The 20792-nt window shown below is 42.2% G+C and overlaps 1 long non-coding RNA gene across 1 annotated transcript in view; it reads left to right on the top strand.

Annotated features, from left to right (window-relative positions):
• The window catches only part of LOC140739181 (uncharacterized), a 42832-nt gene that overhangs the window by 287 nt on the left and 21753 nt on the right, over positions 1-20792 (top strand). The window lies entirely within an intron of this gene.

Below are 20792 nucleotides of genomic sequence, written 5' to 3' on the forward strand. Positions count from 1 at the left end.
GTATTAAGCTTTACTATCAGTAGTTAGATCCCACCAAAAATTTCCAACAGTTATGTAATCTTTCTGATCTCATTGAAAACCATTCTCGGTTGGGACAGCAGACCCTGGCAAATTTGCCTCTGGCAAATCCGTATCAAGGAATTTAAATGAGATGGGAAACAAGGCTGCTTGAGGGTGCCTGGGCTTCATTTTGATTATTCAGAAGAGACATAGAAACATAGAAAATAGGTGCAGGAGTAGGCCATTCGGCCCTTCGAGCCTGCACCGCCATTCAGTATGATCATGGCTGATCATCCAACTCAGAACCCTGTACCTGCTTTTTCTCCATACCACCTGATCCCTTTAGCCACAAGGGCCATATCTAACTTCCTCTAAAATATAGCCAATGAACCAGCCTCAACTGTTTCCTGTGGCAGAGAATTCCACAGATTCACCACTCTGTGTGAAGAAGTTTTTCCACATCTCGGTCCTAAAAGGCTTCCCCTTTATCCTTAAACTGTGACCCCTCGTTCTGGACTTCCCCAACATTGGAAACAATCTTCCTGCATCTAGCCTGTCCAATCCCTTTAAAATTTTATACGTTTCAATAAGATCCCCCCTCAGTCTTCTAAATTCCAGTGAGTATAAGCCTAGTCGATCCAGTCTTTCTTCATATGAAAGTCCTGCCATCCCAGGAATCAATCTGGTGAACGTTCTCTGTACTCCCTCTATGGCAAGAATGTCTTTCCTCAGATTAGGGGACCAAAACTGCACACAATATTCTAGGTGCGGTCTCACCAAGGCCTTGTACAACTGCAGTAGAACCTCCCTGCTCCTGTATTCAAATCCTTTTGCTATGAATGCCAACATACCATTTGCCTTTTTCACTGCCTGCTGTACCTGCATGCCCACCTTCAATGACTGGTGTACAATGACACCCAGGTCTCGTTGCATCTCCCCTTTTCCTAATCAGCCACCGTTCAGATAATAATCTATTTTCCTGTTCTTGCAACCAAAGTGGATAACCTCACATTTATCCACATTAAATTGCATCTGCCATCAATTTGCCCACTCACCTAACCTATCCAAGTCACCCTGCATCCTCTTAGCATCCTCCTCACAGCTAACACCGCCATCCAGCTTCGTGTCATCCGCAAACTTGGAGATGCTGCATTTAATTCCCTCGTCTAAATCATTAATATATATTGTAAACAACTGGGGTCCCAGCACTGAGCCTTGCGGTACCTCACTAGTCACTGCCTGCCATTCTGAAAAGGTCCCGTTTACTCCCACTCTTTGCTTCCTGTCTGCCGACCAATTCTCTATCCACATCAATACCATGCCCCCAATACCGTGTGCTTTAAGTTTGCACACTGATCTCCTGTGTGGGACCTTGTCAAAAGCCTTTTGAAAATCTAAATATACCACATCCACTGGCTCTCCCCTATCCACTCTACTAGTTACATCTTCAAAAAATTCTATAAGATTTGTCAGACATGATTTTCCTTTCACAAATCCATGCTGACTTTGTCCGATGATTTCACCTCTTTCCAAATGTGCTGTTATCACATCTTTGATAACCGACTCTAGCATTTTCCCCACCACCGATATCAGACTAACCGGTCTATAATTCCCCAGTTTCTCTCCCTCCTTTTTTAAAAAGTGGGGTTACATTAGCCACCCTCCAATCCTCAGGAACTAATCCAGAATCTAAGGAGTTTTGAAAAATTATCACTAATGCATCCACTATTTCTTGGGCTACTTCCTTAAGCACTCTGGGATGCAGACCATCTGGCCCTGGGGATTGATCTGCCTTTAATCCCTTCAATTTACCCAACACCACTTCCCTACTAACATGAATTTCCCTCAGTTCCTCCATCTCACTAGACCTTCGGTCCCCTACTATTTCCTGAGGATTATTTTTGTCCTCCTTAGTGAAGACAGAACCAAAGTAGTTATTCAATTGGTCTGCCATGTCTTTGTTCCCTATGATCAATTCACCTGTTTCTGATTGTAAAGGACCTACATTTGTCTTGATCAATCTTTTTCTTTTCACGTATCTATAAAAGCTTTTACAGTCAGTTTTTATGTTCCCTGCCAGCTTTCTCTCATAATCTTTTTTCCCTTTCCTAATTAATCCCTTTGTCCTCCTCTGCTGGTCTCTGAATTTCTCCCAATCCTCAGGTGTGCCGCTTTTTTTTGCTAATTTATATGTTTCTTCTTTGGACTTGATACTATCTCTAATTTCCCTTGTCAGCCACGGGTGCATTACCTTCCCTGGTTTATTCTTTTGCCAAACTGGGATGAACAATTGTTGTAGGTCATCCATGCGATCTTTAAATGCTTGCCATTGCATATCCACCGTCAACCCTTTAAGTAACATTTGCCAGTCTATCTTAGCTAATTCACATCTCATACCTTCAAAGTTACCCTTCTGTAAGTTCAGAACCTTTGTTTCTGAATTAACTATGTCACTCTCCATCTTAATGAAGAATTCCACCATATTATGGTCACTCTTACCCAAGGGGCCTCGCACGACAAGATTGCTAACTAACCCTTCCTCATTGCTCAATACCCAATCTAGAATGGCCTGCTCTCTAGTTGGTTCCTCGACATGTTGGTTCAGAAAACCATCCCGCATACATTCCAAGAAATCCTCTTCCTCAGCACCCTTACCAATTTGGTTCACCCAATCTATATGTAGATTGAAGTCACCCATTATAACTACTGTTCCTCTATTGCACGCATTTCTAATTTCCTGTTTAATGCCATCCCCAACCTCACTACTACTGTTAGGTGGTCTGTACACAACTCCCACCAGCGTTTTCTGCCCCTTAGTGTTATGCAGCTCTACCCATATCGATTCCACATCCTCCAGGATAATGTCCTTCATTTCTATTGCATTAATCTCCTCTCTAACTAGCAATGATACCCCACCTCCTTTTCTTTCCTGTCTATCCCTCCTGAATATTGAATATCCCTGGATGTTGAGCTCCCATCCTTGGTCACCTTGGAGCCATGTCTCTGTGATCCCAACTATATCATATTCATTAATAACTATCTGCACATTCAATTCATCCACCTTGTTACGAATGCTCCTCGCATTGACACACAAAGCCTTCAGGCTTGCTTTTACAACACTCTTAGCCCTTATACAATTATGTTGAAAAGTGGCTCTTTTTGCTTTTTACCCTGGATTTGCCTGCCTGCCACTTTTACTTTTCACCTTACTACTGTTTGCTTCTACCCTCATTTTACACCCCTCTGTCTCTCTGCACTTGTTCCCATCCCCCTGCCACATTACCGGTAGTTTAAAGCCTCCTGAACAGCAGTAGCAAACGCTCCCCCTAGGACATTGGTTCTAGTCCAGCCCAGGTGCAGACCGTCCTGTTTATACCGGTCCCACCTCCCCCAGAACTGGTTCCAATGCCCCAGACAATGGAGGGACTCAGCTCGCTAAGAAAGAATGTGACCAGAAGGTAAAAGCATTCCTCAAAGCAGCTTTTGAAAATTAATCTTATCAACTCTCCTTAAAATAATTTGAAACGTTTTAACTTAACCACTCTCTTAACTTTCCATCGACTACAGCAATCGTATCACACTTTATAAAGACAATATTTATATCAGTCACATATATAACTTAAAGATGTGCTGAAAGCTTCCCTGAAGAAATACAGCATCCCCGGCCACTCCTTAAACCTCTGCCCTTGACCTCTCAAACCAGAAATTCAGAATGGCATTGAAACTGCGAGGCTATACATAGTGAACACAGACAAGCCCCACAATGGCAGCAGAAGGTGTAGAACTCTTCACAAACTACCTGTCTGCTTCCACCTCCTATACCGTGGAAGAGTGAAGTTCATATATTGGCTTTGTTAGCAACCTCAAAGCCCCTGAAGACAAAGAGTCATAGAGCACTACACCACATAAAAAGGCCCCTTGGCTCACCTCGTCAATGCTGAACTATTACTGCCTAGTCCCATCAACCCACACCTGGACCATAGCCCTCCATACCCCTCCCATCCACGTACTCATTCAAACTTCTCATAAATGTTGAAATCAAACCCACGTCATGGGGTATTCAAGAATCTTGGGGTTGGTAAGCGGCACCCTAACTTGAGGCCCAAGACCTGACTGGCCATGTCAACTTGCTGCCATCGTCAACATCCGATAGGCTTTCCCAGTTTGTGTTAATTTTTTATTTTGATTTAACCCCGTTAATGATGGATAAATATGTCGGCACAATCTCTATGAACCTGAAGGTGGTGATGCCTTGAATTCTATTCCTGCTAAGAAACAGAAACTACAGAAAACGCATCAGTATAATGTTACGTACCTGGAGTATCGTTTTAATCCATTCCTGTCAGATCAGCAATGTCCCATGTGTCTTATTTGTAATACTGTTCTGTCTAACACTTCCGTAAAAGACACTCTGTAAAGGCTACTTATGGTATTACTCAGTTCCAGAAGATGAATGAAGCATTTGAAAAGAGCTGCACACTCGAGCCATTTGTCAAGAAAGCTAAAAATGATCTTGATAGTGGTCTCATTGCTTCTTATAACATTTCCAAAATGATAGCAATGTGTGTAAAATCTCATATAATTGGTAAAAGATTAATAATGCCTGCTGTACAGAGGTTCTCAAAATGGATACCAGAATTGTAAAATCAAGTCCTCTGAATAACAGCTCTATAGCTTGTCGTATTGACAAAATGGGTGAAGTCACTGAGTATCAACAATGCACAGAGCTACAAAAAATAGAATTTGGGGTACAAGTGGATAAGTCAACTGTGCGAGACAATAAGGCATATGAATGGTTTATCAAAAATGGAGAAGTTTATGGAGAGGTTCTCTTTTGTAAAAAGTTAAAAACAAAAATCAATGAGGAATTAATTTACGACGAGCTCAAAATGTATACTGAGGATAACAGAATTCCGAATAGGAGCAGGATTTCTTGTGCAACAGATGGAGCACCATATATCACAGATCGTTATGCTGGTTTAGTGGCATTTATGATAAAAGAAATTCCAAGTCTGCTTGCAATCCATTGTGTAATTCATTGTCAGCATCTCGCAGCCAACAACCTCAGCCAGCGACATTTTTCAAGCATGGCTCTTGTAATATTTGCTATCAACAAAATTAAAGCTCATCCAATAAATAGCAGAATATTTCACCAGTTATGCCAAGATAACAAGAGTTTGAATACTTATTACTTCACACTACTACCTGCTGGCTGTCAAAAGGCTGCTGCTTAAAATGTTTCTTTGATCTTTTTGACATTGTGATTGAATTTTTGCTCAAAGCCAGCAAGAGCTTGGGAAACAAGATTGAACTTCGACATGGAAATATGGCATATCTAGCCAATCTGTAATACAAAATAAACATTCTAAATACAAAACTGCTGGGGAAGAATTTCAGTTTAATCCAGGCAAAAAGTGCAGTGTCCACCTTTACAGTATCAGAAAATTTGAAATATATAAGCAAAACATTGGGAAAAGAATGTTCTCAGTTTCCCTGCATGTAAAGTATGGCACTCTCTTTCACAGATGGCGATTTGCAAGAGTACTGCTTACACCTGCAGTCACTGAAGAAGGATTTTCAGAATTGATTCAAGGATTTGAACGATCTAGAAAATCCAGACTAATAAACCCATTTCATTGCAAGGTGGAAGAACAGGAAGAGGGCTTGCAAGAAAAAATTATTGAAATTCAGAATGATGAAGAAGCAAAAATGCTTTTTCAAAAGTCGGCTTTTATAGTACGTGGCTACATTGTCATATGAAGTTTCCTGGTCTTTGGAGAAGAGCGGAACTGCTCTTCATTGCATTTCCATCCTCCTACCTTGTAGAAAGAGGCTTCAGTGCAGTGAACCACATACTCACAAAAAACAGAAACCGCTTGGACATTGTTACGCATGGGGACTTAAGGCTTTTGCTGTCACAACTTGAGCCAGATATTTTAACACTTGCTGTAAACTATCAAGCTCAAAGATTATATTGATATCAAAGCTGCTGCACAGTACACCGGTACTGTGTAAACTAGGTTTAAAGACAAACAAAAATTTAAAGCAGAATAATTTTTTCCATGTTAGCATATGGTAGATATGTTTTTACACTATGCAGGTGCCGGAATGTATATTGTGCCTAAGAGGGGCATTGACAAGTATAAAGGTGCTTTAGGGGGGGCGTGAGCTACAAAAGGTTGGGAAACACTGAATTAGACAAATTCCAGTTGCAGCTGCAACTTCTTTTATTTAAAAAAAATCAAAATTTATCAGGTAATTACCAAAAAGTTTTCAAATAGTTCTTAATTGATGAATATTCATTGGAAGAAAATGTAAAAAATCTGCTGGTGCTGTAAATGTTGAAAGTTCATTATTTTGATTACTCAATGTTAAAAGTAACCACCAGCAGATAATTTTTAAAAAACTCAGACTCTATTTTAATCTTTCAAAATCAGTATTAATATAAAAAAAACTCAGTGTATTTACAGTACAATTCCAAATATTGCAACTCATCCAGTTTGATACATCTTGCATCTTATTAATGGTCAAAGGGTTCTCCAGGCTCTGAGGTTCAGTCCAGCTGACTGGTAAAACAAAATTGTTACACAAACAGCAATGAAGAATCCTTCTACAGTGCCTTATAAAAGTATTCAGTCCCCTGCCCTTTGTTCACATAAATGATTATGACAACCAGGGATTGTGATCAATTTAACTGAGAATTTTTATTTGTGAATCACACACGCTTTTCTTCCACGGTAGGAAAAAAAACAGGAAAAATTGTGAAGCAAGACAAAACAAAAATTCAAAAACTGAAACGTCAGCGGTTTAAAAGTATTAATCTCTCTTTGTGCTCAGTTAGTCGGGGAGCAGCGGTGGATAGCAATTTTGCCAGAGATGTTCAATGAGGTTAAGGGCCAGTTGACCTGGACCAACCAAGGACATCATTTGTTTTCATTTGAAGCCATTCCATGGTTGCTCTGGCAGTGTGCTTTGGGTCATTGTCCTGCTGAACGACAGATTTCTCCCCAGTTTAAGTTTTCTGGTAGAGGCAAGCAGGTCTTTATGCAGGATCTCTCTGAATTTAGCAGCATTCGTCATATCCTCTTGAATCCTGACCAGATTTCCAGTCCTTGCTGCTGAAAAGCATCTCCATATCATGGTGCTATCTCCACCATACTTTACGGTAGAGATGGCGTTACCTGGCTGATGCACAGTATTAGACTTTTGCCAGACGTACTGCTTAGTGTTGAAGGCAAAGAGTTTCACTTTAGTCTCACCTGACAACAAGACCTTTATCTCTTTATATTATCTTCTAAATGACTCTTTTCAACCCTGACTGGTTACGATATGCTATTTTTTTTCAGCCAGGGCTTCTTCCTTGCCACTCTACCATAAATAACCTTTTTGTGCAAGGCCTTGGGTTGTGGAGCCATGAACTTCATCTCCAGTTGCAGACACTGACTCCTGCAGCTCACTCAGTGACTGTCGGCGTCACAATAGCTTCCCTTGCACTTGCCATTCTTCTCTGGTGGCAAAGTTTAGGGGCAGCCTGACCGAGGCAGTGTGGCTGTGGTTTCATTTTTTCAAGGCTGGACTGCACTGAGCTTCACAGTATGTTCAGTGCCTTTGAGAATGTCTTGTAACCTTCCGCAGATTTGTGCATCTCTATTATAATTTCCCTGACTTGTCTTTAATGCTCTTTTGTCTTCATCTACCATACTGTTAGATCTTACAGGGAGAGGGGTATTTACTCTTATGAATTCATTGAAAATGGCAATCCTCCAATTTTCTACGTCAACAAATTGGGTGAGTTAGTAAAGATATTACAGCTGAGGAAAGTTAGCAAAGTGATAAAAAAAAGGGATGAATACTTGGTTAGAGCACAATTTTGGTTTTTAATTTTTAGTAAATTAACTGGCTTTGAGTTTTTTTCTTTTGATTAGACATGATGTTTTGTAGGTTAGCTCTAACTCAAAACATCCTGCTTCAATATATCTTAAAATTAGAAAATGAGACAGTAAACTGTGAAAGTAGTTGTGGCGGCACTGTACGTCCGAGTGGCCAAGGACAGAGGGAGATGGCTGACCTTCCCTGTTGCTCTAAACGCCAGCAGGCGTAACGGACAGTAAGTGTGGAAGTAAGTCAGAGACTTGTACATCTTCTCAATAACAGAGTGAAGTACTCCCCTTAATAAATTCCAAATCAGTTTAGTTGAATTTTAAAAATCAATTAATATCTTTATTATAGAAACATAGAAAACCTACAGCACAATACAGGCCCTTCGGCCCACAAAGCTGTGCAAGATATGTCCTTACCTTAGAACTACCTAGGTTTACCCATAGCCCTCTATTTTTCTAAGCACCACATATCCATCCAGGAGTCTCTTAAAAGACCCTATCGTTTCCGCCTCCACCACCGTCGCCGGCAGCCCATTCCACGCACTCACCACTCTCTGCATAAAAATACTTACTTTCTGTACTTATTTTCAAGCACCTTAAAACTATGCCCTCTTGTGCTAGCCATTTCAGCCCTGGGAAAAAAGCCTCTGACTATTGACACGATCAATACCTCTCATCATCTTGTACACTTCTATCAGGTCACCTCTTATCCTCCGTTGCTCCAAGGAAAAAAGGCTGAATTCGCTCAACCTATTCTCATAAGGCATGCTCCCCAATCCAGGCAACATCCTTATAAATCTCCTCTGCACCCTTTCTATGGTTTCCACATCCTTCCTATACTGAGGCGACCAGAATTGAGCACTATATTTACAGTTCATTGAGTAAATCAATTTTCCACAGCTTTACTGTGGAGATCTTTGCAATCACAAGATCATTGTTATAGTGGTGGCAGAACTGCTCTAGTTTCTCTTTCTGTGTAGGTTATACATCGACTGGCTTTACTTTTGGGCATCCATCACCTTGTAGCTGGGGAGCGTGTGGGTGGGTAAGGACGGAAGCTGAGATGTGATCTTTCCACCACAGCAGAAAAGATTGCTCACACTGACCTTCATATTTGTTCACAACTTCTGAACTGTAAGATGATACAAAGGGAACTGAAACTGCAATTGATTTCTTTCCCTTACCTTGGTTTACATGTCTACACCATGAAACTGAAAGGATAACAATGAACAAAAATAACAAACATGGAACATAAAGCTTTGCTTGTCATGAGCACAAAAACAGGCTCTTCAGCCAACCATGTCTGTGCCTGTGGTGAACTACATATACGTCTGGACACGCCCCCTGCTGACTGCTCCTGTGGCTCCTCCCACTGACCCCTGTATAAAGGCGATTGGAGGCACTGCTCCTCCCTCAGTCTCCAGGATGTTGTGTGATGGTCTCTTGCTGCTGACTGCTCTCTTCCAGCTAATAAAATTGATGCACCATCAATAACTCTCGGAGACGTGAGGCGAGAGATAGGCTTTTATTAGCTGGAAGAGAGCAGTCAGCAGCAAGAGACCACCACACAACATCCTGGAGACTGAGGGAGGAGCAGTGCCTCCAATCGCCTTTATACAGGAGTCTGTGGGAGGAGCCACAGGAGAAGTCAGCGGGGGGGGGGGGGCGTGTCCAGACAGGTACACCGTGCACACCAAGCCCTACACAGACTCCTCACGACACTCCCATACTGGGCGCCTGGCACACGCATGGGGGATCACTGATGCCTAATGGGCTGACACCTCAAGTCAGGCTGGAAGCAGCACCACCACCGGCACCTGTGCAATCACAGCCGGTGCTACGTAGATCGCAGCAACAGATTCGACCACCTGATAGACTTAACCTGTAAATATACTTGTAAGAAACTTCGCCCCATGGGGACTCTCTTTTAAAACAAAGGGGGGGTGAATGTGGTGAACTACATATACCTGTCTGGACACGCCCCCCCTGCTGACTGCTCCTGTGGCTCCTCCCACAGACCCCTGTATAAAGGCGATTGGAGGCACTGCTCCCCCCTCAGTCTCCAGGATGTTGTGTGATGGTCTCTTGCTGCTGACTGCTCTCTTCCAGCTAATAAAAGCCCATCTCTTGCCTCACGTCTCCAAGAGTTATTGATGGTGCATCAGTGCCAATGATCAAGTATCTACAGTATTGTGCAAAAATCTTAAGCACCCTAGCTATATATATGTGCTTATGAGTTTTGCACAGTTCTGTATCTATACTAATCCCATTTACTAAGACCTGGTCCATAGCTTTCTATATCTTGGCAGTTCAATTGCTCACCCAGATGCTTCTACAGTCTTGTGTGTATCTGCTTCTACCACTTTCTCAGGCACTGCTTCCCAGATTGCAACCATCCTATGGCTGAAAAAGTTCTTTCTCAGATCCCCTCTAAATCTCATATCCCTCGCTTTAAACCTCAGCCCTCCTGGTGTTTGACACCTCTGCCTCCAATAATTTTATAAACATAATTTTGCCAGGTGCTACCTTTGCCTCATCTGCCCCACGGAAGACAAGCCCAAGACAATCCAGTCTCTTGCGAACCACAACATTCTGGTGTATCTCTTCTGTACCCATTCCAGTGCAATCACAAAGCTGGTGCACCCTCTCAGTGCAATCACATCTTGTAAGTTAGTTGGCCCCAGCTTGATATTATTGTCGAACAATGTTTGACCCCAGACTCTGGCTTAGGAGAAGGAAGAGTCCACAATATTTACAGGTCATCTGGTTTCAGAAAAGAAATGGAATTAGTGAAAAATGCCATTATTCTTGTTATATCAATTAGGGAAGGCTGTTACCATCAAGTAATTGCACCAACAAGAGGTAAGGAGAGAGGAACAGCTGCAATAGAAAGACCTTGCCATTCAGGCTTGTCACGTCATTCAGTGCATTCACAACTGATCACCATAGGATTCAACTTCCTTTGTGTGTCAATCCCTAAAGCTCCCAATTGTCTCCTCCTATCACCCCCTTTCAAAAACGTACTTACTTTACTCCATTTTAAATACTTCTAATGAACTGATATTTACAGAGCATCCTCTGTGGGGGAAGAAAACTGAAAATCAAACAAATTACTGCTGCAGGCAAAGAATTTTCTCCAGTGTCAGCCACAGGGACTAGCAAGCAAAGGAAATAGTCTAAAATAATGCTAAAGCCCTGACCTCTATACTTCCCAGGGTCAGAAACCTGCTGGTGGAGAAATCAGCTTAGTCTTCAGTGATGCTGCACCTCTGTGATGCTCATGGATAAAGGCAATAAATGGTAATGCACTCAAATAAAAATGAGTCAGTTGTGCACATACAAGCTTAGCACCAGTAACAACCTGCAACAGGTATCAAAACTTGTACTTACAGAAGGCCCCAAACATTCTGCAAAGAATGCCTCTTCCTGCTAATGCTTACCCTCCTCAGTAAAATATCGCTCATTCTCATTGAGTAGTTTCTTCTACAGGGAACTCATAAAGAAAACAGAACAACGTAAAACCACCACCATGATTTGCAGAAATAGCCAGTCCTGCACATTGCCTGAACCCTCTGCCAATCTCGGGTTAGTTTGATTTTTGACCTATCATTGACCAGCACCACTAAACAGCGTTATGCAAAAGCAACAAGGTGTAAGAAGGCTCCAACTTTTTCAACTCAATTATCTTTTTTATTACAGTTTTTCATGAGCTTCACTTTTAACTTGTGGCCACATAAATAAGATCAATGCTTAATCCATCGATGGCTGCACCAGCCACACCTCATTTCTCTGTTATCTAAGTCCACTATCATCCATCGCTCATCCCTGATTCAATGTTGATTTGGAATTGAAATCTCTCACTTTATGTTGAGCCATATGATGATACCACTACTTTATATATAGATCTCCAGAAATGTATACAGGGACTTATAAACTACAGTTAAAAGAATGGTCCCTTCTGAAAGATGAACTAAATCTCTTCTAAGAACAAACACGAGGAAATCTGCAGGTGCTGGAAATTCAAACAACAACACACACAAAATGCTGGTAGAACACAGCAGGCTAGGCAGCATTATAGGGAGAAGCGATGTCAACGTTTCGGGCCGAGACCCTTCGTCAGGACTAACCGAAAGGAAAGATAGTAAGAGATTTGAAAGTAGAGGGGGAGGGAGAAATAGAAATGATAGGAGTAGACTGGAGAGGGTGGGATGAAGCTAAGAGCTGGAAAGGTTATTGGCGAAAGTGATACGGAGCTGGAGAAGGTAAAGGATCATGGGACGGAAGGCCTCAGGAGAAAGAAAGGAGGGGTGGGGAAGCACCAGAGGGAGATGGAGAACAGGCAAGCAAATAAATATGTCAGGGATAGGGTAAGAAGGGGAGGAGGGGCATTAACGGAAGTTAGAGAAGTAAGAACCTGTTAAGAACCTCTTTTAAGAACCTGTTACAAGATTTACATGAGAAAAGTTTTAGCTACACAGCCTGAGATAAATCTTGTAACTGGAAAATATATAATGTTGCATGATACAGTCATAAAACATTGCTAAATCTTTGAGCATAATGGAACTATAAATTTCAGATCCAATCCAATAAATATTTGAATTGCAGCTATGCCAATGTAGTATTATGGATCAGATTGAGAGCTAACTGATGTAGTCTCCAAACCATAATGCATCCGAATAAGTACCCATGACTGTCACTTACTGGGACATGAATAAAACATCTAGTTACTACCCAAGCTTGCATGAGAAGGAGAACAATACATACCTCTCACTATCACCTTTCAGTCCATCCTTGTTCTTAATGCTTTAAAACCATTGATCACAGAAAATATAGATTATAAATGTAGAGATCAGTGAATTAGCTGTCCCCAAACATAATATGGAAGAAAGTTCTCTTGACAGCCCTGGTTTTGAATATTAATAAGTGAAGAGATATCTTTCCTTTGATAATAATAAATTCAATTTAAAATGAGCCAATTATGTCATTAGAACATTTCTCTTCATCACTGCCAGGCAAATACTCCTTTCGTTCTAACCCTCTCTAATTTGAAGTTGCATTGTGGTTGGCAACAATCACAGTGTCAGGAAGAGTATGGTTATGCACTCTGGTATAAAAAAAGAAAGGGTTGACTATGTTCTAAATGGAGAGAATATACAAAAAAAACTGCGGCGCTAAGGAACTTGGGAGTCTTTGTGCAGGATTTCTTATGGGTTAATTTGTAGGTTGAGTCTGTGGTGAGGAAGGCAAATGCGATGTTAGCATTCATTTCAACAGGACTAGAATATAAAAGTAAAGATGATGTTGAAACTTTATAAACCTCACTTGGAGCAGTTTTGTGTCCTTGGAAAGGATGTGCTGAAACTGAAGAGGGTTCAAAGGAGGTTCGTGAAAATGATTCCAGGTTTGACTGGCTTGTCATACGAAGAGCATTTGATGGCGCTGGGCCTGTATTCACTAGAATTTAGAAGAATGAGGGATGCCCTCATTGAAACCTATCGAATGGTGAAAGGCCTTGATAGAGTGGATGTGGAGAGGATGTTTCCTCTGGTGGGAGAGTCTAAGACCAGAGATCTCAGCCTCAGAATAGAGGGGCGTCCTTTTAGAACAGAGATGAGGAGGAATTTCTTTAGCCAGAGAGTGTGAATCTGTGGAAATCTTTGCCATAGGCAGCTGTGAAGGCAGAGATTGATAGATTCTTGATTGGTCAGGGCATGAAGAGAAACGGAGGAAGGCAGATGATTGGTGCTGAGAGGAAAATTGGATCAGCCATGATGAAATGGCAGAGCAGACTTTATGGGATATTTATGCCTAATTTTGGTCCTCTACCTTATGGTCTAAGGAGCAGGCATTGGGAAGGCTAAAGAAGCCTAAAATTTAAAACAGAGAAAGAATGAACACAACTCTACATCAATTCAATTTATTCAAGAAAAAGGAGATTCCTTGCAAACATTAACTCTCAGAATACGTTTCACTGCAAATTACATTCAATTCAGACTCAATTCAATGAATTAAGCCCAAGTTATCTTACTTTTTTAAAATTAAGTCCGTCTATTTTCATCTCACTTTACATATATACACCAAATGAAACGTTCCTCCAGACCACAGTACACCCACAAAACATATACATCACATAGCACATAAACCAACATATTAATATAAACAAGTTAATAAAATACAATTCAAAATGCATGTAGTGTGCAGCACAGGTAAATGGTAAACAGCTCAGCATCCTAGTGACCAGACCTCGGTGGTGGCAGGCTATTCATCAGTCTCACAGCCTGAGGGAAGAAGCTGCTACCCAGTCTGGTAGTCCTAGTCTTGATGCTTCTGTACCTCCTTCCTGATGGTAGTGGGTCAAAGAGATTGTGGAGTGGGTGGTAGCGATCCTCAACAATGCTTTGGACCCTTTGTCTACAATGCTTCCAGTTGTGGTGGTGGTGAGGAACTGGGGGTCCCGATGCTCCTCTCAGTGGATTTTTACTGTCCTCTGTAGGGTCCTGCGGTCCAGTGCCTTGCAGATCCTTTCCACCCAATGACGCAGCCAGAAGGTGCTCCTGCAGAGAGTTGTTAGAGTGGGGGTAGGGAGTCTTGCACACCTGAGTTTCCTGAGAAGGTGTAGATGCTGCTGTCCTTTCTTGACTGGTGAGGAGGTACTGCGGGTCGAGGTTAGATCATCCATTATGTGGACACAAGGAACTTTGTGCTCGTCACTCTCTCCACAACAGAGTCATTGATATGCAATGGCAAGAGTTGACCTGTGCCTTCCTGAAGTCTACAACCATCCCTTTTGTCTTTCCTCGGGTTGTTGTTCTCAGACTTTTTGACAAACCTCTCTACCTCCTCTCTGTATGCCGACTCATCATTGTTGCTGATGTTGTATCATCAGCGAACTTGATAATGCAGTTTGAGCTGAATCTGGCAGTGCAGTCATGAGTCATCAACTTGACCAGCAGTGGACTGTGCACACAATCCTGGGGGCACCAGTGCCCAGCGTGATGGATCTTGAGATGTTGCTGCCAACCCAGACTGACTGGGGTTTTTCCATCAAGAAGTCCAAGATCCAGATACAGAGTTGAATCCCATCGACAACGGTTTATCTACCACCCTCTGAGTGATGATGGGTGTTAAACGCCAAGCTGAAGTCAATGAACACATCCTTGCATGTGAGGTATTGTTTCCTAGGTGGTACAGACCGGAGTGGAGGACCAAAGCTATGGCACATTTAGTGGACCATTATGAGGAGTAGGCAAACTGGGAGGGGTCCAAAGAGGCTGGAAGGTGGGATTTTATAGAATCCATTACCAGCCACTCAAAGCACTTCATGATTGTTGCAATCAGTGACGCTGACTGGTAATCGTTTAGGCCAGTTGCTCTTGTCTACTGGAATGATGGTGGCTGCCCTGAAGCCTGGAGGGATAGCAAACTGTTTCAGAGAGATAGTCAAGATGTCTGTTAAGATCTCTGTTAGCTGGGCCACACAACCCTCCAGCATCTGACCAGGTACACTGTCTGGCCCTGCAGCTTTGCTGGGATCCTCCTTACAGGGTGCCTGTTCCTCGAGGAAGAGGGGGCTTTCCTCAATGTCACAATGTGTCAAATAGTGCATATAAGGCATTCAGCCTGCCGGGAAGGGAGGGGTCACTGTTGTTGCCGTGTAAGGTGGACTTGTTATCAGTTTGTATACCTTGTCACATGCATCCCGTGTCCCTGGTGTTTGTGCATACTCATGCTTTGCCTTCCCGACGGCATGGGAGAGCACGGCTCTTGTGGACCTGAGAATCATCCGTGTCCCCGATCTGAAGACAGCACCCTGATTCCTAAGCAGTGCGTGAATCTTTGCAGGCAGCCACGGTGTCTGGTTTGCCCTGGCAGCATGGTGTTTAATCACAGTAACGTCCTCAATGCGCATCCCTATGCAGCCAGTCAGCGATCCCGCATATCCATCAAAGTTGACGTGAGGCTCCCTGAATATGCTGCAGCCAATGCTTTGGAAACAGTCCTGTAGTTGTGAGATGGCACTTTCTGGTCAGGTCCTGCTCTCCCTGTAAACTAGATTTAACCAGTGCTCTGCCGTGCGGGATTAGCAAACGGATATGTGGTCTGAATATTCTAGGTGAAGTCAGGGAGTGGGGGTGGGGGTGGGGGGGGGGGGGGACGACAGCCTTGTAGCTTCCACGAACGTTGGTATAAGCCAGGTCTAATATATTCTCTCCTCTGGTTATGAAGTTGACAAGCTGGTAGAACTTTGGCAGGACCGTTTTTAAGTTGGCATGATTTAAGTCAATGACAGCAATGAACTCACCGTCGGGGTGACTAGCTTCGAGGTTGTAGATGGTCCCATAGAGGTCGTGCAGCGATTCCCCAGCGCTAGCGCAGGGAGGGTTGTAAACAGTCATGATCAGGATGGCGGGAAACTCGCTCGGTAAGTAGAAAGACCCCTCACCATTAAGAATTCTATCCATGGTGAGCAGTGGGCCTTGGCTATTAAGGCACTCACACACCAGTTTTTATTGATGGACACGGACCTCTTCCACTGGTCTTGCTGGAAGTCACAGCATTTCTGTCTGCCTGAAAGGAGCTTAGGCCGACTAGCTGGGCGGCCAACTCTGAAATGGTGCCCTGGAGGCATGGTTCTGTCAGGACGAGTGTGCAGCAGCCCCTCATCTCCTGCTGGCTCAGATGCAATGCAGGTTATCTAGTTGACTGTCCAGCCATCAAACATTAGCGAGCAGAATCATCAGGAGTGCAGGCCTGCAGGGATCTGCTTTAAGTCTTGCTTGAGTACCTGCACGCTTACCGTACTTCCGAATCTGAGTGCACCACATCCGACTGCCACTCCCCCATGTAGCTTTAGTAGAGTGTGGCATTGAGCAAAGTCCTGCTCCCTGCGGTAATCCGCAACTACACAGCGCCTTCGGTATTCCACCACCAGCAAGGCAGGCTTGCAGATTTTATTCTTCTTTATGATCAGCAGTGTTTTCTGGTCATAGAAGAGGAACAGGACAGGAAATTTCACCGTTAATTGGAGTGGCTGCGGCATCTGTGCGTGCCGCCATATTGCCTGCCATCTAAGGAATCTTTATTTGGCAACTATTACACTAATTATAAATATCAATAATACATTTATTGCCTAGAAGATCACGGTGTCTGTGGTTAATCTAATTGGTCATATTGTAAATGGGCTTCAGGAAAAGGATCAAAAACTCAAATGGAATAGTCACTGTGCCAAATGGCCTAATAATACTCCTATGTCTTTTAGATAGATTAATATAAACATTCATTTTCTAGCTTCTGAAGATGGAAGCAGTCATTAAATTCGAATAAATCTGCAGATTTGGCCATTGTTGAAGGAAGGAGTACAATTTTCAGCTGATTTGAAATTTTTGTATTCAGATTCAGAATGGTTGGCAAAAATGGCAATGGGCTAACAATGGGTCTGTATTTTATTTCAAAAGTGTTGCCCCTAACTATTCTAACACGGAGTGTCCTCAGTTTACTGAGGAATGTAGGAATATCATCTGAAGATCTATAAATATATATACTAGTCATTAAGACTGAATATAGCCTAGACTGAACTGCAATATCCAAAGAGTCTTCCATCCCACCCCTACTCTAGCCTAGTTTGCGTTTCCTGTACCAGTATAACTTGGCCTAATGTAAGCTTGGGGACAGCACCTTCGATTCTGTTTGGGCACGTTTGTCTCCATATCAAATTCCGACAATTGCAGGTAAGCCTCATTACTGCAAGTCATCCATGACAGTAACTCAGCTTCTCTCTCTCTCCATCAACCTGCTCTTTTGAACACTTCTTGAAAGGAACGCTGTTGCAATAAAGCAGCATTCATCATCAAGGACACACCCCCCCCCACCCCCCACATTCTAGAGCATACTCTTTTCTCACTGCTGCCATCAGGAAGGAGGTACTGAAGCCTGAAGATGCACCAGGTTCAGGAACAGTTATCACCCCTCAGCCATCAGGCTCTGGAACCAGAGGGGACAACTTCACTCACCTCATTACTGAACTGTTCCCATAACCTATGGACTCACTTTCAAGGACTTTTCATCTCATATTCTTGATATTTATTGCTTATTTATTTATTCTCTTTTTGTCTTTTATACATTGGGTGCCATCTTTCATTGTGTTTCTTTGTGAATGCCCACAACAAAATCAATGGAGATGTATGCATTTGATAAATTTACTTTGACTTCTCCGCTTGCCCTGTATTTAATAATTTTTACATTCTTTTGTGTTCTCACTCCATTGTCATTAGCAACCCATCTGTGTCCATTCCATCACTGCCACAGCAGTGGCTCTTCACTCTGTTAACGATATTCCCTTTATCCTCTCCAGCTCTCCCACCTTATGCCAATCTGAGTTTTCTCTCTCTCAGTTCTGACAAAGGGTTTTCCACCCAAAAATATTAACTGCAATTTTGTTTTTAACAGCTACTTCTTGATTGGTTGAGTGTTTTGAGCATTTTGTTTTCATTTCGTATTTCTAATGTCCATGAATTTTTGATTTTCACAAGGTAGAAATGTTGTTCCAAGATCAATAAAGGTTTGTTTTACACATTTCTCCCTCATACTTCAATATACATTATTAAAAATGACTACATATAAATTGGTCTTGCTATTCAAATTGTTATTGTTATTAAGAAATATACTTGGTGATGTTTTCTCTGCAACACAAACAAAATGCTGGAGGAACTCAGCAGGCCAGGCAGCATCTATAGAAAAAAGTACAGTTGCCCAAAACGTCCTCTTCCTCCAGCATTTTGTGTGTGTTGCTCAGATATCCAGTATCTGCAGATTTTCTCTCATTTATGATGTTTTCCCTCATGAATTGCATAACTAGATTAAAACGTTTATAAAATCTTGAATGTGCATCATATACTTACTTTCCCACATCATTCAAGAAGCCCTAGGATTAGGTTCCTCCTATTTTTCCCTCATGTCAGAATTTCATCCAGCTAGCATCAGAAATATCTTATTAAAACTTCAATCGTTGTTCAGTTAGAGATCTGCCGGTCATTCTTTGGTCCCAGTGGTACCCTGGAAAAATCCCATTGAATTAAACTCTCTTCTGACTTGGAAATGCTTCTTTGGAATGTTCCTTACTCTTAAAGATAAAAGTGACCATCTGTTTGTTTTCAGCTTAAGTATCAAATTGACCCCTATAACTTGCAGAATTGGATCCAGTAATACTTCCTTCCTTATTGAACACACAGAACAGGGCAACTCCCCCGAACATTGTTCTGAAATTCCTCCTCTGCCCTTCCATTTACCCCATTGTGGGGCTTGTAATTCCCAGGCTATTTCCCATTCTGCCATTCAGAAAAGAGTTTTCTGTATCATTCTGATAGTCTGCCCAGGTCACCTGTGTTGCTTCCGGTCTGAGGCAATAGTAAAGGAATGTTGCTTCATTGTGATTCAAAAGGAAATTCTGAATCAACTAATACTTAGAATAGAAGTTGAGAATTAAATCTAGTGTAGTACTCAAACAAAAAATGTTAAAAGTCATGTTGGAATGGTAAGGTGCTCTGTTTCATGGATGTGTGCGACATAAATGGGCTCTTACTGTGCCTCTTAAGCCTGTTTGGTTAGAAGCCTTAAGAGATTTGGTTAGAGCCTTTAAGGGAACCCCACCAGCTTGACCAACGAGGCTCTGGTTTGCACAGGCTGGTACAGCTTCAAAAATACAATCAGAGCTGGAAGTGAAAGGTTGGAAAATCAAAGAAATCTCCTTTTTGCCTCTTTGTGATTGAAAATCCTGGGTCATTCTGAATTTTGCTTTCCGGCTTTACCAACACTGCCTGTACTGATTTCCCTTTGGTGATGTGTGCATTTGAAAGGGGTAGGGAGGATGATAATGGAAGGTTTCTGGAGTAACTGGAAGCCTGTGAACATAAGAGGTATGATTTGTAAGTTCGTAGCTCACAAGAAAACTGGAGATAGTAATCACTTGGTAAAATGAGCAGGGGTTTGACAGCTGGGAATTCAATGTCGATAAGCGAGGGCTGTTGTACTTTCGGAGAATAAATAAGCAGTACATACTGTACATAATAAATAGTGAGTTCTTGGGAACATTGAGGTACGGAGGGACAAATGCACAAGAATGTTACTGGGATTTGATGACCAGAGTTATAGGGAAGAGTTGAATATGTTACAACAAAATTATGAGGGGTATTTATAGGTTTAATGCAAACTGTTTTTTAACCCACTGAGTGGAAACTAGAACTATAGGTCATAAGTGAAGGTGAAAGGGTGTAATTTAAAGGGAACCCGAGAGAGAATTTCTTCACTCAGAGCGTTACGCAAGAGTATTATGAAGAAGTGGTGGATGGGAGTTTGATTTCAACATTTAAAATAAATTTGGGAAGTGAGGGGTATGGAGGGCTATGGTCCAAGGGCAGGCCAATGGGATTAGACATAATAACAGTTTAGCATGGACTAAATGGGCCAAAGGGCCTGTTTCTGTGTTGTAGTTCTCTACGAGTTTATTACTAAAGGTACATAAAGGCAGAATCTCTGAAGATGATCCAATTGTACTTCTCTAATGACCCCTCATGTCAGCACAACATAAATTCACTCCCTCCAATCTGAAAAGTGGGAAATAATACCCATACTGTGGAGTCTGATGTTTGAAAGTTATTGGGAGAGCGAGAGGGAAAGCGAGGGGGGGGGGGAGAGCAAGATATAGAGACAGAAACTACAACTAAGAAATTGAAAATAAACAATTTACTACTATAAAAATGGATCATCCGCGTACAATGGCAAACTCTTGGCAAGAGTATACGCGAACACACACCAGTATCCATAGTGTTGCCCCATAGTCAGTTGATGCTTATAACTAAAGTGGAGATTTTGCCATCATTGAAGCCAATAATAAACATATGGAAGTACATTGAGCTA

This window comes from Hemitrygon akajei, chromosome 15, assembly GCF_048418815.1.
Source record: "Hemitrygon akajei chromosome 15, sHemAka1.3, whole genome shotgun sequence".
Lineage (NCBI taxonomy): Eukaryota > Metazoa > Chordata > Chondrichthyes > Myliobatiformes > Dasyatidae > Hemitrygon > Hemitrygon akajei.